The following is a 14881-nucleotide window of genomic DNA, read 5'->3' on the forward strand; positions in this document are numbered from 1 at the left end:
TTTGTAGGATGTGATTATCAGTTTGACCTTTATCCTAAGACTGGTAGGGAAGCATCGAAAGGTGTCAAGCATGGAAGTAACATGAGCAGGTTTGTGATTTTAAAAGATGATTCTGCGTGGAGAACAGAGCAGAGGGAGAAAAGAGTGGAAGTGTAAGACACTAGGAAGCTATTAAAGTCATTCAGGAGAGAGACTATGGAGGCCCCGGTCAGGTAGGTGAGGACATGAAGGAAAGTTGACTGATTTAAGAGAAATTTAGGAAGTAAAACTGGCTGGCTTGGTGACGGCCTGGCTCTGGGAATGAGGAGAGGGAGGTATCACCCTGATGCCTTGGTTTCTGGTTTGTGCAACCCAAGATAATAGCGACATGGATGGAGCTTGGGAACAGTGGAAAAGGCCTGGCTTGGGAGGAGGGAGGGCAGGTGTTAAGATCCCGAGTTTGATCTTGGCAGTAATGACACAGGGGGACCTGTGGGACACCCAGTGGAGATGTCAGGCAGGGAGTTGGGGGTACATGTTTAGCATCTGGAAGTACCTGGGGTAGAGCTCGCCAGGAGATGTGCTAGATTATATCTTCACATCAATTCTAGAAACATCTCCTACCTCTGTACTCTCCACTTACTACTGAACTTTCTGTAATATATACTGCTAAGATGACTCTAACAAGGTGCAGAGTAGTATACATAGTAAAGATGCTACCACTTCTACATCAAAAAAGGTGGTGGTGGGAGAATATAGTGATATATAAAATCAACCTGAAAGGATACCCAAGTAATTGGTAGTACTGATTGTCCCGAGTGGCTGGAAAGTGGGGTGAGACTTCTTACTGTAAGCTCTTTGTATCTTTTGTATCTTGTACTACACCTAATTAAAATATAAAATTTTAAAAGAGAAAGAGAAATAAAATGGACTGCTTGAGGAACTGAGAACCTGAATAACTCTCATAAAAAGGCTTCAATCAATGGCATGGGGTGGGGTGGGGTTAGAGATGAGCTGATCAGAGATTCTCTATTAAATGCTGTTGCTTCCAAGGGATATGCTGCTCTCTGGTCCACTACCTACATCTCTGTCAGTAAACAGAAGCTAAATCAGTACTGACTTCATTACTACACACCCAAACGTAAAGCAGCGTAAAACCCATTTTTTTAAAAAAAACCATTTTTAAAAGACCTTGTGCCTGACTATTCTGGGAAACTGGAGGATAAACAACAGCTGGAGAATAAATGAGCTAGTATCTATATCCTAACCTTCAAAACAATGCTAACCTAGCCACCCACCAGGAATAACATCTTGGAAACAATGCATGGCATTTAGAGAGTGCTTTCCAGCATTCCTGGTGATCCAGTTATTAATTCCTGGGACCTTCTTCATAAGGGAAGAACCCATTTTCTAGGTGAGGCACAGGTCCATGACAGCAAGATGACCTGGCCAAGCTGAGTCAGCTGTGAGTGGTCACCACGAAGCCACTGCTTACTTCCAATGTCACAGCGGCTCTCCTGTAGGTCCATGTGTGGTTTTTCAGGCATGTACTTCTCATTGAAGGGCTGAGGGGTCCCAGAGAATAAAAATGAAATGTCTTTTGAAGAGACTAGCTAGTTAGACATTGAAACCCACAATTAAAAGAAGGCAAGCAAATAGCAGGCTGGGTGAATTTTACATCTGGACCTTTCTGTGTGTTGTTTCTTTACAACGTACCCTCTCTTCTAAACACAGCGTATGCTTCACTAAGCTGTAATTCTCCCCTCTCAAGTACAGCTAGGCTTTGTTCCTTCCTAAATGCAACAAATGCTTAAACAATATTAGGCAGAAGAAAGTTCTTCAATGTTTCTAACGTGAAGATAATCAATTCTTCAAAGTAAGGTTAATGAAAGTCCCAAGGACCATTTTGGAAGGTGGAGTACAACGCTGACAAGTAACTTCAAAACATGAAGGACATGCATATCCTGGCTGTCAGATCTAATTGGAGAGGCTTCCCATCGCCTGTGTGCATTTTCAGATCAGGAGGAAACAGATGAATTCATCATCGGCCCAAATACAACAGAGAAGGCAGCGCCTTCCTTCTTGATGAGGAAGGCATGCACACACTGGTTAACTCAGCAGCTACCAGTCCATGTTCCTCATGACATCAGAGAGATTTCTGGTTAAGCTCTACGTTGCCCTTTAGTGCGCAAGATGCGTCAAGGTGTTTTGACTATTCATTGAGCTCTTAACTTTGTACTCTAAAGAAAGTACTCGACAGCTTCTCTTCATCCAGTTTCTGCTGCTTAAATAATGTTTACTGGGTAAGGCAGAAGATCAAGTTTGGTTTCAGATGACCCTGTCAGGGAGCTGACATTTCTTCAAAGAAACAGCTTCCTAAAAGACTAGCAGACAGTGTCCAGGTCATCATCTACGCATAGCAGGGCTTCCTGCTGCTGGCAAAGAACCCGAGAGATGAGACCAAGGGTCCAAGTCACCAGACTCTGCACTTCTTGCTCGCCATCCCTCCAGGCCTGCTCTGAAGTTTCTTGGTTCCCTGTGCATCCTGCATCTTTCCTGCTTGACTTCCAGCCTTGTCTCAGAAGCGGAACACACTAGAAACTGCTTACTTATTTCTGAATGGTTCCTCCAGTGAAACTTCCAGACTCACTATCCAGGGGAGAGAAGTCTGCTGGCCTAAGATATGGGGTATGGGGCTGTGGCCAATTCATATCAAATCTCTGAAATTCCAGCTCTCTGCTTTGCCATCTCAGGTACTCAAAAACTGGTGGGGCCATAAATCCTCACACCTCTTAAGTAAAAGATGAGGCCCGGGCACCTGACCATTCACAAGTGCTTAGCATAATCCAGAAGCCACAGGGCTATGGGCATTCAGGCCACATGTGTCTTCCAGCTGTCAAAGTCACTGGTTCTCCCCACCTCAAGACCCAAATGACATACGGATGTTAGCCAAAGCCAGAAAGAGTTCGATTTTAAGACAGGAAAACAGGCAATGAGACGGATGCTGGAACCCTTGGGAATCAATAAAGCTTGGCAAAGTCAAAGCTCAGGCAGAATCAGTGGGCTTTCCTTCCTTTCACTAAGGGAATTTGAGGATTTCTATTTTCTCTACGGCAAGGATGCCAAGGAAGTCAGATATGTGAGCAAACCAAGTAGAGCACAGTGGAGGTAAGTATAATAGTGTACACATGTACGTGCGCATGCGCACACACGAGCACACAAGAGACAGCAAAGGGGGTGGGGCTAAGTCAGACAAGGATTCTTTGAGGAGTTGGTGTCTTCATGGGACTGAATAAAACCAGTATTGTGAGGACTTCCCTGGTGATCCAGTGGTAGAGAATCCGCCTTACAATGCAGGGGATACAGGTTCGATCCCTGGTCAGCAAACTGAGATCCCAGATGCTGCGGGGCAACTAAGCCTGCGCAACACAACTACTGAGCTTGTGCGCCTCAACTAGAGAGAAGCCTGCACGCCGCAAAGAAGGTCCCTCGTGCTGCAACGAAGACCCGATGCAGCCAAAAAAAACAAAAATTAAAATACAACAGTATCATGAGTGATGAGAACATCCAGACAACCAATAAAGTACTCCTCACATCTGGACTGACATCTCTTAGGGAAGTGCCTTTCCCAGCTACAACAGCCATTAAAGTACATAGAATGTAGAACCAGGGAATTCTCTGGAGGTCCAGTGGTCAGGACTCTGTGCTTTCACTGCTGAGGGTGTGGGTTTAATCCCTGGTCCGGGAACTAAGTTCCCACAAGCCACACGGCATGGCCAAAAAAAGAAGTAGAACCAGACTCTCAATCAAACATTTCAACAATGAAACATATTCAAAGTGTTAATATTTTAATGAACACAAAAGGTTTTCATATTATTAAGTAGAATTGTTTTGTTTTGGGCTTCCCTGGTGGCGCATTGGTTGGGAGTCCGCCTGCCGATGCAGGGGAAACGGGTTCGTGCCCTGGTCCGGGAGGATCCCACATGCCGCAGAGCGGCTGGGCCCATGAGCCATGGCCGCTGAGCCTGCGCATCCGGAGCCTGTGCTCCGCAACGGGAGAGGTCACAACAGTGAGAGGCCCGTGTACCGCAAAAAAAAAAAAAAAAAAATTGCTTTTTAAATAAAATTATTTAAAAGTATTTATTTCATCCTACCCTTTACAATTTTCTGTATTTATGTATATTTTGCAATGTATGTTACAACAGTAGTACAGACACATAATTTATAAATAAATAAATACATACTTTGGGGGGCATTCTGCTGTACACATTTTTCCCAATACAGAGAGCAATGGCAAAGTTGTGCCTTCTACTACCCTAGCTATCAGAAAGTCATGGAAGGGGTCCAGACGTGGCGGCAACCTGCCTTCTACTACCCTAGCTATCAGAAAGTCATGGAAGGGGTCCAGACGTGGCGGCAACCTGCCTTCTACTACCCTAGCTATCAGAAAGTCATGGAAGGGGTCCAGACGTGGCGGCAACCTGCCTGGGCTTGCGTTTCCAAATGCACTGATGCACTGAAGAGGCTGAGACTAGGGGCAAGAGGACAGTTAAGCAGCAACTGAAGGGTCTATGGGACTGGGTTGGGGAAAACATGGACTTGGATCAAGTGATGAAGGAGGAGGAGCAGATCTGAGTGAGGGTGGGAGGCAGAGGTGAGAACAGAAGTTTAATTTTAAACGAGCTTATTTATTCACTCTCAATATTTGCTGAATTTTTATCATTGGTTGAGGGCTGTATGAGATGCTGGGGATACAGCATTAAGAAAGTTAGACTCAGTGTCTAACTTCTTGCAGCTTATGTTCTGCTGAAGAAAACAGACATTAGACAAACTGGATATCCATACAGCTACAACTGTGACAGGAACATTCAGAGGAAAAGCACTGGGTGCTGTAGAAGAGCGGAGTTAAATTAGCCCAGCGATCAGGAAAGGCTTTGTGAGGATGTGATGTTGAAGCTGAGCCCTGAGGGATGAGCAGAGTTAGCCAGATACGGGGGAAGGGTGTTCCAGGCAGAGGGGAGAGGATGTGTGAAGGCTTTGGCACAGGTGAGGGCCTGTCTCATTCAAGGAGCACAGAGGGAGTTGGTATTGGCTGGAGCCCAAGGGGGAGAGCTGAGAGTAGACAGTGGTGAATCCTGGTGCAGCCGCTGAGGCTGGAGGGAGGTGTTTGGAAAGCCAGGCTAAATAGGTGGGAAGTGCAATGATCTAATTCACATTTTCAAAAGATCACTCTGGCGGCTGACGGCTTGCTAGGTTGTAGGACCTTGCAGTGACCCCCTCACTGAACTAGGGTCTGGTAAATAACTTTTAGGGGAACAAGCCCTAGAGTCTGGATTCAGTTCTTGGGCAGACTTCCTCCACAGCCCTCCACAAATAAGGCCACAACCTCCCTTCTGAACCAAGCTGTGCCAATGCTGAGCCTGGCAGAGGTGAGGCTGACCTGTGACCAGCAAACGGCAACATACCTATCTTTTCTTGTTAGGAATAAGAGGACCACTTTTCCTACACGATTTCAGAAAGGGACTTCATTATTATTTTAAAAAGGAGATTGTTTTTTTCAGTTTTGGCTCTTTAGATGAGTTTCTCATTGAAATGTCATCTATATGGTATGGAACATCTTTAACAAGAGTCTTGAACTCAGACATCTCACCCGAGACCCTGGTTCAAGGTTTCAGACCTATACACCTTTTGGTACAGGCTGTTTACACACACATTTCACTTAGTCTTCACAGCAATTCTACAAGGGAAGTACTGGCCATTATCCACCCCCCCCCCCTTTTTTTAAGTAAATGAGAAAGGAAGGCTCAGAGAGGCAAATTAACTTGTTTAAGGTCACAGAGCTATGGACTCAAGTCTGCTCAAATCCATTTACACTCCCCACTCTATTCTCACTGATTCCAGCACGGTGTCTGTGAGCAAGAACAGGTCATTGTTTACTGGAAGCCCTGAGGTTACAATGGGCATCTTGTGTAAGGAGACCACAGACGAAAGGTCAGTGAGGTCACGTAGAACCAAGCGTCAGGGTAGCAAAGGTGTGGACACTGAGCTGCAGCTGTGCAGGATGCCTGCTTCCCTGCGTTTCCTGGAGAGCTGGGAATGACCCATTAAGAGGCAGGATGGACTGGGATTAAACACGAGGACACCTTTTATTAATGATAATGATAGGAACCTGCTAATCACAAAGTAATCCCGGACTGGACACACGTGAGGAAGTAGCTGTTCCTGTCGCTTTCAGCCAGTTGCATGTCTGGCGGGGCACTGACGGAAGTGTGTTTTTAGATTCCCATTAGATGTACAAACATGAGTATTCCACACCAGAACCAAATATCAGTTACCTGGTCCTTCCCTCAACCAGCCCCTGGAACTTTACTTGTAAATACTGGCCGCTCACTTCCCCAAAGGTGGCCAGGATTAGAATACACGAAGACTTGCTAGTGAGAATGCTTGAGATGATGTACCATCACCAACCCTGTGAGTCAGTGCAGACAATTTCTGCACTGAAAGGAGTAAGGACACCTTCACTTTCCCTCCCTCGCCCCCTTCAACAAATACCTCCTGAGCGCTGCCACGAGGACCAGGCACTGTTCTGAGCAAACGATCACTGAACAAATGAAGTCCCTGCCCTCCCCGAGTCTACATTCTGGGAGTGCTGGAGTGGGTGGATCGCCAAATAGATAAACGTCTAGTCTGTAGGAAGACAAGGAGCACCCAGGGGAACTAAAGCAAGGTGAGGGGCAAAGAGGTGTGAAGAACAGCCCTGCGCAGAGGTGGCGTGTCAGCTCAAACCTGAAGGGTATCTGGTAGAGGAGTGGGAGCAGGATGGAGGATGGTCAAGTGAGCCAGGAGAGAAGAAGGAGAGAAGCTCAGAGAAACAGCCGTCCCAGGTCTCACGTCCGTCCTGAGCCAGCACCCAAGGCCAGCACTGTTGGCCTCCTGCCACTGCCACACGCTCAACACCCTCAACCTCGCAAAGCTCTGCCTAGGTGTCCTTTCTCTGCTGGCAACAACTACTCATCAGCTCTCATTTCAAGTACCGGGGGCTCTGGAAAACCCAAATGACACAGGCAAAAGTTGGCACTCTTTCTCTGGACTCTTGGAGCCCTTGGCTCCAACTCTATCACAGTAGCACTTTTAATAGTGTCTTGTAATTATCTGGTTACATCACATCTCCAAGGAGCCAAGCACTCCTTGCAGGCACAGACTATGCCCTGCTGATCACTACAGACAGGCTTGGAATGGAGGGTTCAATTCATATATTCAAAAAATGTTATCTTTTGAGTGCCTGTTATGTGCCACATGGGGATACACTGGTGAGTAAGCCAGCAAAATTCCTGACTGAAAGGAGCTTACAATGTTCTACACTGTGTCTCAGCTATCTTTGGGTTTCTAGGGCCTTACACTAGGTCTGAGACAAGCAAGGGGCTGAAGGTATGAAAAATTACAGAGAGATGAAGGCTGGCAAGACAAAGCACATTCCTCTCCATACAGAGTTACAAATACAACCCCACCCCTACTCCTGGGACGTATGCATTTTACGTGGGAAAAAGGCATATGAAACCTCTTAGTAAACTGAACCCCTTCCCAAAAGAACATTAGTTCCTCCCTATCATATCTTTTTCTTTATAGTTATACAAAATATAATGATGATTTTATGAGAAAATCAAGCTATATGTAAGACAATTTCCAGTTAATTCTTTAGAGTTTATGCCTTAAGGATACAGGCTATGCCTTTTCCACTGTGGTTCCTTTCTTTGCTCTCTAATCACCTTCCCCAACCTAATGCATAAAACTTACAGATCAGTTATTACCAAGAAGCTAATGGCCAAATGCCTGCAGATGGTGCTTGAGAAAGTACTGCATATATTTCAAATAAGACATTCTTTGTTGATTTTCTCCTATAGCTCCAATATGTGGAAACTGATCTCTCTTCATTTCCAATGAAAGGAGCTTCACCAACTATACTGCTTGTGCGAGCCTCTACTTTAGAGAGATTAAGACTCAAAAATCACGGTCAAGACTTCCCTGGTGGTGCAGTGGTTAAGAATCCGCCTGCCAATGCAGGGGACAAGGGCTCGAGCCCTGGTCCGGGAAGATCCCCCATGCGGCGGAGCAACTAAGCCCATGCGCCACAATTACTGAGCCCGCACTCTAGAGCCCACGAGCCACAACTGCTGAGCCTGTGTGCCACAATTACTGAAGCCCGCGCACCTGGAGCCCGTGCTCCACAACAAGAGAAGCCACCGCAGTGAGAAGCCTGCACACCACAACGAAGAGTAGCCCCCGCTCGTTGCAACTAGAGAAAGCCTGCGCAGCAACGAAGACCCAACACGGCCAAAAATAAATAAATTTATAAATTAAAAAAAATCACAGTCAGCCTGGCTCTTTCCTTCTCCCACCCAGGGGCTCTGGAAGGTCAGTTACCACCTGAGGTCAGATCACAGGTTCCTCCTGCCCACCTCTCACCCCAACAAGACCAGTCCAGTCTGCCTGGGCCCACTTTTCTTTTTTTCTTAATCACTATTTTTTTTAATTTAATTTAATTTATTTTTAACACAGCAGGTTCTTATTAGTCAATCCCTTTTATACATATTAGTGTATATATGTCAATCCCAATCTCCCAATTCATCACACCCCGACCCCCCCCCATTGGTGTCCATATGTTTGTTCTCTACATCTGTGTCTCAGTTTCTGCCCTGCAAACTGCTTCATCTGTACCATTTTTCTAGGTTCCACATACATGTGTTAATATACGATATTTGTTTTTCTCTTTCTGACTTACTTCACTCTGTATGACAGTCTCTAGGTCCATCCACATCTCTACAAATGACCCAATTTCGTTTCTTTTTATGGCTGAGTAATATTCCATTGTATATATGTACCACATCTTCTTTATCCATTCGTCTGTCGATGGGCATTTAGGTTGCTTCCATGACCTGGCTATTGTAAATAGTGCTGCAATGAACACTGGGGTGCATGTGTCTTTTTGAATTATGGTTTTCTCTGGGTATATGATGCCTGGGCCCACTTTTCTTAAAGGACAAACAAAATTTGAACATTAATTCTTTAAATGATGTCTTGTAATTATTGGATTACATCATGCCTCTACAAGAAGCCAAGCTCTCCTTGCAGGGGGTTTCTCTCTTTCCTCAAAGTAAATAATCACTCTGAGGCAGAAGAACCTTTTGATTTCTGAATGTAGAAATTCAAATCTGGGTGTGACCCAGCAACAGCTCTGGGCAACATTACTGTGGAATGGGCTTCTTTGGGGAAGATTCCATACTGTTCTTATTTTTTGATGGTCACACACACAAACTGTGGAGATTTAAAAAAATGTGTGCACTGGATGCACACCCTACCATTTCTATGCACAGAAGCAGACTTTGAAAAAAGAAATCTCCAAATCTTACTCCTACAGATTAGAAAGAAGTCAAGCACTCCCTTCCTTTGGATCCACCAGGATTAGGTGACAAATCAGAATAGGTGGTTTATAAATTTGGTTTCTGTGCTAATGCTGCCCTCTAGGGATAGAAAGCTATAAAGGTACGGAGACTTAAAGAGATTTACGCTGCCTGGTAAAAGGGTAACGCTTGAGAAATACTGACTGGGAAAAGCCCATTACATCAGGGCCACAGCTGCCTGCTCTTTACTATACTATAGGGACCAGGACTTCTAAGATAAAAAGTGGGAGGTAAATGTTTCCTGAAATAAATGTAAGTTCAAATACTGATAACGTTCTCTAGAATGTCCACTTAACAGAACCAATGGGACAATATAAGCAACACCCGGGGCAATGCCAGGAGGTGGACATTAATATAATCTGATTACTGCTCTGGGCATTGGGGAATAAAATGGACAAATACAAATCCCCTATCTTCAGAGAATTTACTGGGGATGGAGGGAAGGTCACACCATATGTCAAATAAGTAAAATACACAGTGAGATAAGATTATAGGTGCTTAGGAGAAAAACACAGGGAGGAAGAATGTTAGCATTGGGTTGCAGAAAGGGAAATTATTCATAATTTTAAAGTGGGTGGTTGGGGAAGGCCTCTCTGAGAAGGTGTATTTAAGCAAAGACTTAGGAAAGCAAGTAAGCTTTGTGATGTCTGGGGGAAAGAATTCCAGGCCATGGAAACAGCAAGAAGGGAGGTGGAAAGGCCAGTAAGCTGTAAGGAGGGCAGGGTGTCTGGGGCCTGGGAGGTAATGATAAGGACTTTGGCCTGTACCCAGAGTAAACAGGTTAAAGAGGATTCCCTCTACAAGGACTTGAGTGAGTTAAGTCCCAAAGAACCCCCATCTGCTGGCTCCCCTTTCCTGGCGAGTTCTCAGGTCTCTGAGCCACACCTCCACCTGGGCCCTGGGCCTCTCCTCCCTTGTGCTGCGCTCACAGCCTTGAAAGGGCGGGAGGGCAGAGGTTGTGACTAAGCCCTGTCCAAAGGGGTTTGCTCATGGCGGACGCTCAACACAGTGCAAGTCTGTGGAACCAGCTACTTACAGCTATGATTTTTAAACTATGGACTACAAACCACTGGTGGGTTATGAAATCATTTCAGTAGATTATGATAAAAAAAAAACTAGAACGGAAAAGAAGATACTAGAGTGCAACCACATGTCAGGCATTTGTCTTTTGTAAAACTATTGTTTTCGTTATACATATATGTGTTTATGCATGTGTTGGTTCTATGGTAAAATATATTCCTACTATAGGTCACAGTTAAAACAGTCTGAAAACCATCAACTTAGGATTCATTCATTTATTCAAGAACCAAAAAGTTTCTCTAAAGGATCAGAGAGGCTCTTTCTTCCAGGGACCAGCTGTGAGGAATTGAAAAATGGACCCATCTCCAGTTTACCCTAGAGGTAATGCTTTTAGTGAGGAACAATGCATGAGAATCAGGTAGAACAACAGTCTTCAGGAGGGCTCAGGAGCGAAGTAATGTATTATGAAGTGGCGGATCTAATAAAAGGTCACTTCGACTGTCAAAAATAAACATTGTTAGAACTTGGACAGAAACAAGCCCAGTGCTCACTCCAAGGGCTACTCCTGGGGGACTTCCCTGGTGGCGCAGTGGTTGAGAGTCCGCCTGCCAATGCAGGGGGCAAAGGTTTGAGCCCTGGTCCAGGAAGATCCCACATGCCGTGGAGCAACTAAGCCCGTGCGCCACAACTACTGAAGCCTGTGCGCCTAGAGCCCGTGCTCCGCAACGAGAAGCCATTGCAATGAGAAGCCTGTGCACTGCAATGAAGAGTAGCCCCCGCTAGCTGCAACTATAGAAAGCCCATGCGCAACAACGAAGACCCAACACAGCCAAAAATAAATAAATAAATTTAAAAAAAAAAAAAAAGGGGCAACTCCTGGGCTTCCTGGAGCTTCTGGGAATCCTGGCCTGGAAGGAAGATTCCCTGCTCTCACTCCACTGTCAACATGCCCTGGAAGGGAGGCTCCAGATTTCAGGAAAACCAAAAGATGTACCTCCCACAATACGCTTCGAGACCTCCTCTATATTTTCATGGTGTTAGCTAGCTGGGCAGGGGTGCTGAGGGGCAGACGGACAATAAAGGCCACTTGGAGAGAGGTGACCCTCTGCCTCAGTGTTAAACCGGGAGATGCTACGTATTTCTTGCGGGAGACAGACAAGTGGCAGAAGGGCTCAGGGAGCAAGTCTACAAATCAAACAGGAGAGGCATGGCCAAGGACAAGAGTGCTACAGCCTAATGAACAGCCTCACAACCTGAGAAACAGAAGGATATTACCTGAGCTACCTGAGGTTAGAAAAAGAAGAAATGAAGGATTTGTCAGCCTGACTCCACATGCTCTAAAGAAGAGGTAACTGCACCAGCCAGCTCAAGTATCTCTGGCCTTGTCACAGCTACCATCCTGCAGCCGTGACAAACAGCCATGAGATGACTGGACCTGTCCCCTGCCTTGCGCTCCCTCTTAGATGTGCCTTTGGGGACAGACAGCATGTGCTGGAAGGCCAACCTAAGTGTCTATGTGGCAGTTACATCTGGGACTCTAGCTGCATTCTGTTTTCTCTTTTAATCTTGTGCGGATTTGGCTTGGGTCAGTGTAAAATTCAGCTTCTGGATCAGTAGTGTCAGACAAAACCCTTGACCCTGGCACTCACTTTCTGTGTGCACAAAAATCACTGGGGTTGCTAATAGAAGATGCAGATTCTAACGCTGTGGTGCTGGGCGGGCCCACGAACCTGCACATAGAGCAGCTTCTTGGGACACTGCTACAGCTGGCTTACAGATTATGCTTTGCGAAACCTTGCCCAGATCCCCGCACTGCCTCCTTACGAGGTCTGGCCTTGATGGCTTTCCTCTAGGATAGTCATGACTACTCTTCAAGGGTAAGTAAATGGTAATTAATGTCCCTCAGCTAATAGGCTGCCCAGTTTCCTGGGCATTCCTGAGTAGACAGCATGCACACTTTCGTTGTTTTTTTCTTCTTTGACAAAGTTAGAAAAAAAGGTCTTTTGAACATACTGTTCACTTGTATTTTAGCCTGGTGTGATGATGCACTGTAAGCCAGAAAAGTAGAGAAACCAGGCCCCGCCACACAGGCCTGTGAGAAGGAGTGGAGACCACCTTAGTTAGCAGCCCTCCCCAGTGGCAGGTCCGGCAACAGGCTGGGAGATTTATGCAGCTGGGGTTCCAATAGGCTGCCCAGGTAGAGGAGGAGCCATGAGGTCTGAGCACAGGAGGAAGGAGGAAGCAGAGACCTCAATCACAGGTAGTTCAGTGGAAGTGCTGATTCTAAGGTGGAGTGCAGTTTCAGGGGGCATTCTGTACAGCTGGCAGTGGTACCAGCACCCAGGGTCAGGACTTAGGGTTCAAAATACCCCTTGGTGGACGTTGGATAGGACAGCTCACAGAGGTCTCTGACCTAGGCTTTCCACCTTATGAGCAAAGGTTTCCAAAGAGGGAGACCCTGTAGGCCACTCACGGTGGCCTGTTTCCGCAGGAGGCAGCCTGGCTGCTCCCCGAGCCTGTACCTCCACCTCCTTCCCGCCCCCACAGATGGTTTATGCCCTACCAGAAGAGCCCAAGAGGTGAATATAGTTATAATAAAATGAGAAAACATCCCCAAAGAGGTCTGGACTAACAGTTGTGCTGCACAGGTCAGTAAGGCTCTCTGGGACAGGGAAGGCATAGAAACTTCCTCAAATGTTAAAGCTAATAGAAGAACATGTAGGCAAATATCTGTGTGTTCTTTGGTTAGGAAAGGATTTCTTAAACAATTCCGCAAAGCACCCACTACACAGGTGAAGCAACTGAACTGAGTAGCTTTATCCTAAGGAGGACACCATAGACCAGGGTTAACAGATGTGTGACTGACTAGAAGATATCTGGAGCACTTAAAACTGAAACAAGATTAATGTCTAGAATGAACAGGGAACTGGCAAAAATTGGGAAGTAAAAAAAAAAATAAGAAATATGATAGAAAAATGGGTTAAAGATATGAGAGGGGAGATGTGCAACTTTAAAAGTTACCAAAGACAAATGGCCAACAGACACATGAAAAGATGCTCAACATCGCCAATTATTAGAGAAATGCAGATCAAAACTACTATGAGGTACCACCTCACACCAGTCAGAATGACCATCATCAAAAAGTCTATAAATAAACTTTGGAGAGGGTGTAGAGAAAAGGAAACCCTCCTACACTGTTGGTGGGATGGTAAATTGGTGCAGTCACTAAGGAGAACAGGATGGAGGTTTCTTAAAAAACTAAAAATAGAGTTTCCATATGATCTAGCAATGCTACTCCTGGGCATATACCCAGAAAAAACAAAAACTCTAATTTGAGAGGATACCCGCACCCCAATGTTCACAGCAGCACTATTTACAATAGCCAAGACATAGAAGCAAACTAAATGTTCACTGACAGATGAATGGATAAAGAAGATGTGGTGTATATACAATGGAATACTACTCAGCCATAAAAAAGAATGAAATAATGCCTTTTGCAGCAACATGGATGGACCCAGAGACTTCCATACTAAGTGAAGTTAAGTCAGACAGAGAAAGACAAATATTATATGATGTTGCTTTTATGTGGAATCTAAAAAAATGATACAAATGAACTTATTTACCAAACACAAATAGACTCTCAGACACAGAAAACGAACTTATGGTTACCAAAGGCGGAAGGAGGTAGGAGGGATAAATTTGGGATTAACAGACACACACTACTACACATAAAACAGATAAACAATAAGGACCTACTGTATAGCACAGGAAACTATATTAAATATAACAACATATAATGGAAAAGAATCTGAAGAAGAATACACACACACACAACTGAATCACTTTGCTATACACCTGAAACATTATGAATCAACTATACTTCCATAAAAAAAATAAAAAACATTACCAGAAAAATGTATATGAAAACACTTTATACTAAGCAGACTGGCAACAATCAGAAAGTCAATCCACGTGAGGTGCTGGTGAGGCTGTGTGTCAAACGGAACCACTGAGTACAGCAGGAGGGTGTCAACTGCCTGGCCACCTCCACCTAGGGTTGCTTCCCCAGGCCCATAAGGATGCATTCAGGGGTCTAGGATGGTAGAGAGGTGCTACGGTACACAGGAGAATGGATAACAAGATGCTATGCAGGCAAGGAGAAACATTCACAAAAAGCAATGCAGAAAAGACCTCAAAAACAGTATGAAAAAAAGAACAGAATGAGATCTACAGCACATATCATTTATGTAAATGAAAATCATACAGGCATAGAACTCTATTTTCTCAAGATACGCACATATCCAAGGACATATACTGAATATTTAAAATGGGTGTCTACGGGGGAGGAGATAGGAGTAGGGATTGGAGGTGCAGAAAACCCAGTAAAACAAGAGGGGTCTTCTGCAGCTGGTTCTGATGGTGCG

The 14881-nt window shown here is 45.2% G+C and overlaps 1 protein-coding gene across 3 annotated transcripts in view; it reads right to left on the reverse strand.

Annotated features, from left to right (window-relative positions):
- The window catches only part of RNF216 (ring finger protein 216), a 172192-nt gene that overhangs the window by 32683 nt on the left and 124628 nt on the right, over nucleotides 1-14881 (reverse strand). The gene's annotated exons all lie outside the window — the stretch shown is intronic.

The sequence above is a fragment of the Globicephala melas genome, chromosome 15 (assembly GCF_963455315.2).
Source record: "Globicephala melas chromosome 15, mGloMel1.2, whole genome shotgun sequence".
NCBI lineage: Eukaryota > Metazoa > Chordata > Mammalia > Artiodactyla > Delphinidae > Globicephala > Globicephala melas.